The sequence below is a fragment of the Oenanthe melanoleuca genome, chromosome 1A, assembly GCF_029582105.1.
Source record: "Oenanthe melanoleuca isolate GR-GAL-2019-014 chromosome 1A, OMel1.0, whole genome shotgun sequence".
In the NCBI taxonomy this organism is placed as follows: Eukaryota; Metazoa; Chordata; class Aves; order Passeriformes; family Muscicapidae; genus Oenanthe; species Oenanthe melanoleuca.
The window spans coordinates 8,619,716-8,632,244 of NC_079334.1; positions in this window are offsets into that span (position 1 = coordinate 8,619,716).

Sequence of the window (12,529 nt, forward strand, 5' to 3'; positions counted from 1 at the left end):
TACCAAAAACTAGTAATAAACATTTCTGAAATGTGTGTAAGCTATAAACATTTCTGAGACTTGCCTATCACTCCATGCTAGTCCTTCAGCTGCAGAAGCTTGGGATGCTTTTTATTTCCCTCCTGAACTCAATCATGCAACTTAATTGATTCCAATACCATCATATGGAGCAGGATGTAAGGAAAACACCTTTCAACATTCATGGGGCACTCTCTAGGATTCCAGAAAATTGAGTGTTCATGTTTACACCACTGCACTCCTCTGCAATTCCATTTTTACCTTCCAACACAGAGATGCCCCCAGTTGTGAAGAGATGTCTGCTCAGGAATAGTTTCAAAGGAGAGGCTCTGTCACACCACTCCATGTAATTTCCTGTATAATTTCCCATATTATTTCAATGCAGTTGTCTGGAGACAAGGGAGAAAAATATGTCTGAAGTAACTCTACTTCCCTTTCAGACTTTCCAGTGGGCCTCATTCCCAACCTAAAGCCTTCTGAAGTGACCCACTGAAACAGAACAATATCTCTTCTATTTTGCAGACAAAAGGTGAGAAAAAACTGGGGATAATTGGGAAGACCTCAGAAAAAACACTAAAAACCCTAGCAGTGGTTGTCTTGCTTTGATTTTGTTTGTTTTTTTCAGTAGTGTGGTGGTGAGAGCCTCACTGTGCCCTATTAAACAGTGACCTAAGCCTTTCCACATAATTACAGTAAAGGACTGGAAACAGGTTTGTGCTGCCCAATTATTTTGGGGAATTTAGTGCTGGATGGAATTTTGGTGTAGTGAGTCCAGTTTACTTGTTGTGATGGGCATTATCTGCTACAAAAATACATCTTAGATCTTCAGTCCAGCACAGTTTTTCTCAGCATGTATCAGGACAGTGTTTCAGAGAAATACTTTTCTTCTGTTACAGATCTCCTTCCTCTTTTCTTATCTTATTTATTTCTTATTTATTTATATTTTCACTCTGTGCCAACATTATCTGGTAACTTAAATCATCCTCTCACTGCACAATGCTCATATGAGGGGTATGGATCATGGATTGAGGGCAGGGGGGAATATTCCTGTTCTTGGCTTCTCTATCTGCACTGTTAAATCATGTTCCCTGCTGTGGTGGGGCTACCTGAAGAGTATTTGTGCCTTGTCCAGTTGGAATTAATCTTCCCTCAGCCCAAATGATCAGAGCTATCCACAGGATTTAACAGGATTGCAACAGTGGAACCTCATACAGGACTTCCCTGAAAATGATTTGTCATGGGGTGCTTTTTAAAGGTATTTAGGAACTGAAAAGGCATTAAATTGTTTTAAGTAAGGCAAAACACTCTAAGCAGTGCCTGGTATTGCCCTTCCTTTGTGTTTGTCCTGTGATTAGAACCCTAAAGCTTGAGTAAGAGTAACAGACACTATGTGGTTTTACCCATATGAAGTAGTGAATTGTTCCATGTAGATAAAAACATGAACAGTTTGGGATAGTCTGAGACTATCACAAGTGTAATTAATACCAGATGGTAATTTTTCCTGGATTTGAGCCTTGTACATGAAACCATTAATGCCCACACCTGATTGTCCAACATAACAGATCAAGTATTTCTAAGCACTTGGTGTAACTACATCATAATATTGTATTACCCCATATGAGATATAAAACACAGAGGGGATGGTTCATATTCATAAATGCCAGGACAAAAACAGTTTCACTCAGGAGCTGAACTTGGATCCTTCATGTATTTATGGAGTTTATGTGGTTGATTACACCACTCTTGTCATCTACACTGAAAACCCTGATCCTGCTTTTCTGGCTAGATACAGTCTGAGCTTGCAAATTCTGCTCAGATTTCCAGCATGAACAAATGAGCCCTTCTCATCCTGCCTACTCTGACTCCTTATGTGCTTACAGCACATCTGGAAGCAGCTGGGCCTGAAAATAAGTACTAAGTACTTTGAAATTGTATGCAGACCTTGGGAATTCTTTGACTGACTGTAATTTGCATTTTAATTTTATTTATTGCACTTCATGTGACACTGCACAATTCTTTGGCTGTTTAATAAGGATAGGCAGCCAATTCAGCCCACTACACACACATTTTTATTCTCTAAATATAACTGTGTTTTAGCAAAGTTTTGTTTGGCAATTTCTGTTCTCCTTGTTGTGCCCGTGTTTAACATTTATATAAAGTTTCTTATAATGAAATAAATTACCAGTACTATGCCAAAAGGTTTTATTAAAATATCAGAAAACTGTAAGCAGTTTGTGTAAGTTAGATGGCACTCCAAGAACATAAACATCAAATCACTGTGGTTTCTAATGAGCTCTTGTATGGCAAGAGAATCAGCTGCAAATGCCATCCATAGAATTATTCTGGCACCATAATCCTTATAAAGATCAGCAGCTCCTTCCCCAGATGATGCTGAACTTAAAATCTCTCACATCACAACCAATTTAAATAACTCTTAAATATTTGTACATGTCCCACACAAAAGCAGAACCTATATGGGACTTGCACTATGTAAAAAATCACCCATCAAATCACCACAATTGTCCAGGATGTGATCTCAGGAGACACTTTGAATTTTCATTCCCAGGGTTGAACCTGCACTTGCATTGCTGATGGAGAGGACATCAAGATGGATACTTTTCTCATTTATACAAAGTACCAAGGACATCCATAGGAGTTCAGGATTCAGCTCCTTTGTCTGGGTTTAGTATTTTTCTCAGACTTCAATATATCACACAGAACAGGGCAGCACATCTCCATAAATGTAATAATTACATTAGGTCTGAAATGTAGCTCTGGCTTAATAGAATAATGCTGAATAAATGCTTTTTATTCAGCAGAATAAATGCTGAAAATACTATGAATGTAATTAAATGATCTGTGGGGTCTGTAAGCAGTGTTGGAAAGAATTGCAAGTGTTCCTCTGATACATATTTGCATTTGGAGAAAAATGCTTGGCCAGGCCAGAGCTCCAGCTTTATGAATCTTCCCAGTACTTCCCAAACTGGCATACAGATCCTATCTCTGGGATACCCCAGGTCCAGCTCAGTCCAGCTGGTCCTTACCAGCTTTGCTGGAAACAAGCTGTGTGCATTGGTCAGCCTTTGGTTTCTCTGGAGACGTTTTTCTTTCAAGGCAGCTGCTGTTTTCATGCACATTCCTGCACTCTGTATTCCACACTGGCCAGGTAAATATTTCCAGTAACACACCACAGGCCTGGAGCACCCCCAGTCCATCCCCTGGTCTGTGGAAATGAGACAGCCAGCTCCAGATGGATGAACTCAGCCAGTGAAGGAGCAGAGCACAGGTTGTGTTTCCATGAAAATCAAGAAGCTGGAATCATCTCACAGCCAACATATTGTCTGATTCTGTGTGTTCTCTTGTTTCAGAAGTAATGAAGGCCAGCCAGTAATAAGAAGGCTGAACATTTCTGCTAAATCTGTCTTTAAAATGTTTGGGTAAGTTAAGATACTACAGGCAAGGTCTGAAGCACTTGGTAAATACTCCACCTTCCAGACACAGGGATTTGTCCCTCTAGAAGCAGCTACTATTCTTTGTGAAGGAACAAAGAATATTCCCAATATATGAATGCAGTGGATCTACTCTTAGAAAAGGAGTTTATCTTGTGTCTTACTGTGCACCCATACAGCAGTCAGTCCCTTCTGTCTTCTTTCTTCCAGCTGTGTGAAATGCAGGAGAGGGATTTGAGCAGGATAAGTTACCAGCATCTGGATCATCAATCCAACATCTGCCTTGGGGTTAGATGGTGTATTTGGTTTGTACTTCATTCATGTGAGCCAGTTTAGGTACCTTTTGTTTCTTTTAAATGTCTTATGCTCCACCTAGCCTCCACCCTCTTCAGGAGCATAAATTACCTGATTACATTGTTGAAGAAATTAAAGTAAACCGCATGAGTCAATAGATCAAGGCTTTCAGTCCTTTCCTGAATTTCCTTCTTTCCCAAAAGCAATTTCTTTTTCCAGAAGCAGTTCCTTTATCTTCAGAAGGTCTTCCAGGGCTTTTAATATTGCAAAGCCTAGATTTGGACTCCAACAAGCAGCAACCTGTAAGAATTCAATTTTATTCCTCTGTGCATCTTAAACATTTAAGAATTCTGAGTTGATGTTTTTGTTACTAAAACCTTTGACATCTTTCTGACTCACCCAGGCTGGAATATGGAGGCTGCATGGTTAAACAAGGTGAGCTCAGTATCCAGGTTGTCCCCTGCACATCTGAGGCTTTCATCCTCCAGGGCTGTAACACCCATTTTTATTCTGCTTCTAAATTTCTTTTCTTATTCTTGCAGCATTGCCCACAAAGACAAATGGTAACTGGTGACAATGTGTTTCTGGCAGCCAACCAGCTTCTCATGTTGTATAATTTTTCCTGTTGAAGAGATTCCACTCCATCACTTGCAGCTGTTTATCCCTAATTACTCTGCTTTAAATTGACTTCATCCTGTTCAGGAATACATCCTGCTTTTTTTTTTTTTTTTTTTTTGAGTATCCAGTACCAGATTTGTTTTCTACTGCTCAAGTCCTGTGTGTTATGGATTTTACTTAATGCAGCCCTAAGTTGGCTTTGGACATTGTTATGGATGCTGCCATTTGCTAAGTTAATATTCATACACAATTTCACAGGATTTCTGAGCTTGGTTTAATCTCAACAAATAGAAAATCTATAGTATATTTTGCATCATTAAGATAATGCAGGCAAGCAATAGAGTTGTCTATTCTAGCTGTTGAGAGATATATTTATGAGGTATTTTATGTCAAAAAGCATCATGTAAGTATCTCTTTGTGCCAGATATTTAAATTGATGTCAACTTCTCAAACAATTTTCTCTGCAAATTTTTTCTATAAAATCAATTGCTGATCTCTTGCAGCTGGAAGAATTTGGACTAGCCATGATAGAAACCCCTTTCCTTCTCTCACAGCTGCAAATTCTGGTCTCTCCATCCACTTTCTGCACACCTCTTTCCCTTTGAATTTAAATTCAGCATGCTGTTCTCATGTAAGACTGTAAGCTACCCAAAAAAAGCAAGCACACAGTGTGTCTTAATAGTGTAAATATGTTGAACAAATGGAGTATGCTGAGAAGAACATTCTTGAAACAAATCTATTTTCAGTAACTCCTTGACTTTTGGCCTGTCACAGGCATTCCCAGGGCATTGTCACTACTATCTGCAGGATTAACAGCTCAGGAGGAAAACTTCTGGCAGTTTTCTCACTGTGTTTCTCCCAGTGCAAGGATTTCACTGTGATAAATGCTGGTAAACCTTAGACAGGTGTCAGCTATGCTGACAGAGGGAAAATGGGAAGGAGGGACAGTATGTTATGTATTAAAACTGCATTTGTTCACACAATTATTGGCTCCAGGTATAATAATTAAAATTATTAAATATAAATCAGCTCAGCAGCTCTTTTGTGCTCAGCTCTCACTTCCTATTCATTTTGAGCCTGTCAAAGAAGAGTTGGTGGTCCCTGCTCAACCTCCATTCCCTGCATCCTCTCTAAAATGATGTGCCATTCCCTTTTCACTTGGCAGGGTTTCACTTTCTTCCTTACATTTTTATCAGCAGTGACATTGCTGCCAAACCTTGTGCACCTCTGGGTGAGAGTTTATGGACATTATCAGCAAGTCTGTCTTGTACACAGTGATTATCCCAAATGAGCTTCAAATATGAAACATAATTTGCTGGAAGATAGGCCATTTTAAATAAATCTGCAAGAATTAAAACTCTTTGTGGAACTTGTTTGTGAAACAGTGAAAGGCTGTGTGGGTGTAAACAGGTTTTGTGGGGATTTGTGTTTGCATTTTTATTAACACAGCTGTGGGGTTGTTTTTTTTCAAATAAAATACACATGTACTGAATACTCTTCAGAGATAAACATAGTCCTGCTAAAAAATTATTCTAATAGAAAAATTTTAGAGTTGAAAGGGAATCTGTGTAATATGGAATTCCCTTTGGCAAAACCAGTCTGGTTTATATTGACTTTGATTCAGAGGCTAAACTACATTTAAATATTTTACAGCAATACTGCCTTTAAGTGGGTTATAAATAATTCACTCAATAACTGAACAGAGGTCTCTGTGGAGTGCAAAGTCTCTATATCTTAATGAGTAGATTTAATAGAGTAAAGCAAACTTCCAAGCTTTCAGTTTTTGGAAAACAGATTACAGGAAATGTGACATGCTGCTCTGAATAAGAAAAACAGAACTAAACATAAAAGCACAAGGAGTGCTGAGACATTTTTTTGCAATTATTTTTGAGGAGTCACGTTGCACAGTAGCATGGCCTGTAACATGTTGCTGCCACTTATTATTTCAGAAAAAGCTGAGTTTTTTATTTTCCTGTATTTTTACACATATTTTAAGTTTCTCATATTTGACAATAAAAATTTTCTACTATAAAAGATATGTATCTTGGGATAAAACCCAGATTTTCAAATTCTAGAAATTAATCTAGCCACACTGACTTATAAAGCCTAAACAAAACCCAAATCCAAAAATGAGACAATCCCTACAGCCTCAGCATTTTCTGTTCCCCCACTTAACACTAAGAGAAGGTAAAATTACAGAACAACCAAAATGAAGGAACAAAACCTCAGAAATAATTCTACAAAGTATTCAGAGCTTTTGACTTTTTGTTACAACTTTAAGAGCCAGACAGATGCAGTGAGTGCCATATGATGTGCTCCTAAAAATCAGCAATTTCACATAAATACTCTTCAGTCCATGGCAGGGATGTAGAAATGCCATAACTGCAGTTATTCTTGGTTTTCAGTTTTTGCTGTGTCAGTTATCTCTGTTCTAACTGTAGTGCAAATCTTTTCTTTTGTGTGAAGACTGCAGATCTGTACATGGCTGCTAAAAATGTTAAATAAGCTAAAAATGTTAGATGATATTGCAAGCTTTTTCCCAATATTTATAAAGTTCTTGAAGCTGTTTCTATTAAAAAAATTTAATTAAAAGATAAAAAGTAAATTAGTGTTAAAAAAGCAATTTTATAAACAAAATCTTATGGTGTAATTGTGTATAAATATATTGTCAAATAGTAATAAAATATTAATACTGTTACCATTTTTTTAAAGGCTGTTGGTTTTCTAATACCTGTGTGAGGAATATGGAAAATTACTTTTATTGTGGCCTTTGTCAGTTCTAAATTAATTTAAAACACATCTCAATTCTGCAGCCCTTTATGATGCATCTCGTAGGGGAAACAGCACAAAGCCAGTCTTGAGTAAGTAAGAAAGCCTAAAGGTTGTGAAAAGTCACCAAATAAAACCAGTGCTAAGGTGTCAAAGGCAAATTACTTCAAAGTTTTGAGTAACTCAGACTGTACCTGACTGGAAAACATGACCTGTAAGGACACCAGAGAAACGTTTCAAAAGTGTGACCTCAGGAGAATGCAAAATAGCAAATGCTTGTTGTTCCCCTTCCCTTCCCTTCCCTTCCCTTCCCTTCCCTTCCCTTCCCTTCCCTTCCCTTCCCTTCCCTTCCCTTCCCTTCCCTTCCCTTCCCTTCCCTTCCCTTCCCTTCCCTTCCCTTCCCTTCCCTTCCCTTCCCTTCCCTTCCCTTCCCTTCCCTTCCCTTCCCTTCCCTTCCCTTCCCTTCCCTTCCCTTCCCTTCCCTTCCCTGAAACTTCCCTGAAACTTCCCTGAAACTTCCCTGAAACTTCCCTGAAACTTCCCTGAAACTTCCCTGAAACTTCCCTGAAACTTCCCTGAAACTTCCCTGAAACTTCCCTTCCCTGAAACTTCCCTTCCCTGAAACTTCCCTTCCCTGAAACTTCCCTTCCCTTCCCTGAAACTTCCCTTCCCTGAAACTTCCCTTCCCTGAAACTTCCCTTCCCCTCCCCTCCATTTTTTAAGGTTTTTAGGGTTTTTTGTTTTTTTTTTTGTTTTGTTTTTAAAAAGCTATCTTATATTAGATTTTAAGGAAATCTTAATTCAGGCCAAGTGGAGCTTCAGACGTGGTTGATATACTGAGTACACTGATAATTTCTGCCATGCAACATCAGTGGGAATCCCCAGGAAATATACAGTACAGAAGAATTCAAACATAATGGGAAGAGCAATAGGAGCACAGACAACCACCCACACAGAGCTGCTGATGTCCTTTTATTATCAGATCTGTGCCAGAATGCAGAGTCTCCTTCTCTTGATTCCTTTTCACAGTTGCTCCTTGCAATGTGGGGAATTTTAAAATGTCCATACCTCATTCATTGCATAAACATTCTTATTATATTTTGGAAGCTTTTACTTGTGCCTAGGAACACAAAGCACTGTTGATATTTTGTCAGTTCAATTTTAACTGATAATTGTGAAAAGTCAAAATTCTGAAAAATTTTGGGCAAATTCCTTTTTGGTGTAAAAGAATGATTTGGCTATTCTTTAAAAGAAGGACATTGCTTTTAAAGTAGCATAAGCCAAAAGTTATTATTAGGTGAGAAATATGAGATTATATTATCCATACCTAGATTATTGAAACGAGTAAGAGTTTCTGGTATTCCACTTTTACAAACAGCATAACTAATAAAAAATTCATGGCTTCTCCTCTTACTTGTCTCCATTTTAAGCATTTTTCATTTTCATAGCGTTCCTTTTGTTTCTTTGGAACATATTTCACACAATTGCTTCCTAGCACAAATCAGGCTGGAGGAAAATGTTGTTACTGTTTGCAATAAAATCAGTTTCTGTTTTCATGAGCACCTCAGCAGCACTGCCAGGAGCTCTCTCTGCTCTCTGCCCCTCCTCTCCTGTCGTTAGAGGTCTGATGGGTGGTGAGGCTGCACTGGAATCAACATGCTGAAAATGCACCCAATTTAGGGGCAGTGGCATTGCAGCTTTCTCATCCCCGGGCTGACAAGCTGGCTGATGGAATAACGTGCTGTGATTCCAGAAAATCACCTTCAAATCAGCCTCTGTGAGGCAAGGCACAGACCTTTCAGACAGGAATCCAGGACAGGAGTTTGGAATGCTGTACTCAGATGGTCCTTAGGCTCTTGTGGAATTATTTTGCAGCCTGTGAATTTGTTTGGTTTATTGATGCCCTGGAGTGACTACTTAGAGCAGGAGCTAGACAGAGTTAAGAGAATAGAGTGGGTATTTATTAAAGGCCTTCAGTAGATACAGCTTGGGCAGCCAAAAGCCTCAGAGATGCTACACCCCAGATGGATGGTGGTCATGAGTTTTACAGACAGATATAACTTTGGTGTATTTGTATTATCAGGGGTTAATTCTTCAATTACAGCTTCAGGTAATGAAGTCATGTACCCCCAGTTTGCTCTTCCTCCCAAATTCACTTTTGTTTATACTTTTCAGGGCCTGAGGCAGAGGGTGTCCTTGGTTCTCAGGCCTGAAAGGATTGTTTTGTCTGACCAAAACGTGAAGAGACCTTACTAACACTTTATGAAGTTCATAGTTATACACTAATGCAGTACAGAATCTGGAAAATACAAAAGCTAAAATCTTAAGGCATCAATATGAACTGCAAATACTCCCAGGGCATCTCACCCTAGTGGGTGGGCATAGTGTTTAGATTCCATATAAACACCAAAGGAAATTCCTGAGCTCCTTTTACAGCAATAGTTTGACCCTTGGAAGGGACAGAAGCCTGTTCATACATCTTTTGGTGAATCACACCAACACAAAAGGTTTCTGTGTCAATCCTGGACATGGGGAAGGTAGGGAGGGTGATCTTTATCTTTGAAAACTGAGTGCCAATTAAGAACAATTTGCCAGCTTTGTCATCCATGATCCAGGCCAAATCCTGCTTGTGTGCCTGGAGCAGCCTATTTGAAGCTGCTGGCAATATTTAGCAGTGTCCTGTAAGAAGGATTTATGACTTTGGTGTAGGGTGAGAAGAGCTGGCAGAAAGCAGTGAAAACAATTGGCATGCAACTAAAATCCTTCAGATGATTATCCCAGCTGAGCTCTTCCCAAAATAACTGCCAAGCTAATTTAAATGTGTGGCAATATCAGTACTATTGAAGACAGCTACATACAAATCTTCCTTTTTATTCCTGAATTTTGATTCCAGTGTTTATTATGAGATGCTTCTTTACAGAAAGTGTAAGACAAGGTTCCTGTACCTGAGATTTTACAGATAAGTCTCAGCATTAAAAAAAAAAATTAAAAAATAACATATCTTAAAAAAACAAAAACAAAACAACCCAACAACCAATACCAAGCAACAACAGAAATTACTTCTCATCTGTATATTCCAATTTTTTTTTATTGGCAATGTTTAATGGAAAATAGTTTTTTTTAAAACCTCCAAGTGTTTTAGAATGAGAAGAAATAATTTTAAATCATTTTTTAGAGAAGAACAATTAGTCTGGCTATGTATGTGTGTAGGTGGAGATGAAAAATTAGCACCTGTACTGAAAAATATGGAAATAAAAGTTCCTTTCAAACAATGAAATACAAAATAATTGCAGATATTTCAGCTCAAAACATCACATCTTCTTCTGGCACAAGATAATACAATATTTGACAAGTTCCCTTCCCAGACATGGTTCTCCTTAGGAAATCCAGGTAAAAGGCCCATTGTCAAGGACCTGGTCTTAACTACATTTTCTAACTTCAGGGTGAGGAAAGAATTCTACTTTTACTCAGGTCTCCTTTCCAAAAAATACAGAAAAGAAGCAGTGTGTATGAGGGGTTATCTTGTTGATTGTCATGGTGAAAGTTTATGTTCCACTCAGGATCCAAAATGGAATTTTTAACATTAATTTATTCATAACTCATATGCACTATAACCATATTTTCCCTATGTACATGTTTTCTGCTCTGCTTGCAATGTAAACATTTCAGCATTTTGCTACTGCAGTATAGGTAGAACTGGAACCTAAATAATCTCCTTTCATTTTCACAGCTGAATTTAGTGTCAAATAAACTAACTAGCTAGCAAATAGTGAAGCTGTACAAAGATGAAAAGCAATTAAGGTCATTATCTTAGTGACATGTAAATATTTCCATCAAAAACAAAGGAGCTAATTTCCTGCTTGAGTATCTTGGCTATTTAACATGCCTTCAATGTTACAGCCTAAGATGGAATATTTTCAATAAAAGTTTTGAGTGTGTACAGTGTTTCTGATAGCACTCAATGGCACAGAGCTGCTTTTTCCCCTGACATCATCTGTGGGGAGCTCTGAGGGAGGAGATTAAACCTTAAATTACAATGCATGAGAAAAGCTGTAGTACCCATGCAAAGAATGGCTGAAAACGACAAAAATCTCACAAAGCTAAAATGTTTGCCTTTTCACCCAAAGTATGTTTGAAAAGTGCCTGTGACTGTGAGTGCCAGTTTGGGACAACAGGATGCCTTTTTTTTTTTTTTTTTTTTTTTTTTTTTCCTGATTACTCACCTCCTGTCACAGTATTTACCTTTGAAAGAAGAGGAGAAAAAATCCAATTAAATTGATTGCTGAGGAAGTGTTCATTGTGCACTGCAGTTGCACCTTGTACTAAGAAGCCTTCATGGACCTAAGCAAATACTTCTTTAAAGAGCTGGTAGTATCTGTCAGTGCAAGAAAACAGATAGCAACCTCAGGACTTTATTGTTAATATTTGCAGTCCTGCAAAGAAAGAATCAATTAAAGAGGGTGCCTAAAGCACCTGTATTTTTCCTGATATTTTCCTGTATTTTCAGATTCTTACTACCAATCAATTTGTCTCTAGCCCTAGGAAAATACAGTCCTCCTCAGTAAGGATGCCTATGGTCAAGGTATGTGTAAAAATAGCAGGAAATATTGTTTTCCTCCTTATCTTTGCCTGGGTGGCAGAGTGAACAGCTGAAGAAATAGGAATCTTTTCAATATGTTATTTCTTTTGATTTTGTTCTGCTCCCTTCAGACTGCCTGCTCAGTCTATCATGTAGGAGACAACTATGGTTCCTTGTGAATGATTTCTCACCACACACTTCCAGGAGGGGGCCTGATTTTCAGCACACAGGGTGGATTGTCTTTAACATTTACTCTGAGCAACTTGGGCAGCAGCTGTTCCATAAATGCTATAGTTTTTATTTCTGTCCTTATGGAAATGCAGGAACATTCTTCTGACTGTGACATGCCTGCCATAAGACAGGAGGCTCCGGGGGAAAAGTGTAGCTTGGATCCTCTACCTGCAGAAGTGCTCAAAGCAAAGGCTGTCAGGTGGATACTCAGGAGAGAAGTATTTCTGGAGGAAAAGACACAAATCTCAGGATTCTACTTGCTTTTACACTGATCTTTTCCACACTTGACAATCTCCAAACAATCTCCAGAGCAAACCAGACATGGCAAAACAGTGTACTGAGTTGATTTGTCTTGCAAAATAGAAAATTACCTTTTGCACAATTAAAGACACATAAAAAGGTAAAGATGTGACTTTCTACAAAACCTCCTCTTGCTGACATTGTCATCTGGGTCAATTTTAAGTATCTTTAAACTAAACAAGATTACAATCTCAGGAGCTAGCAACAATTTTCCCTTGAATTCTGGAGAGCAATGTTGGAAAGGTCACAGTAAAAGCTAAGCTAGAAATGA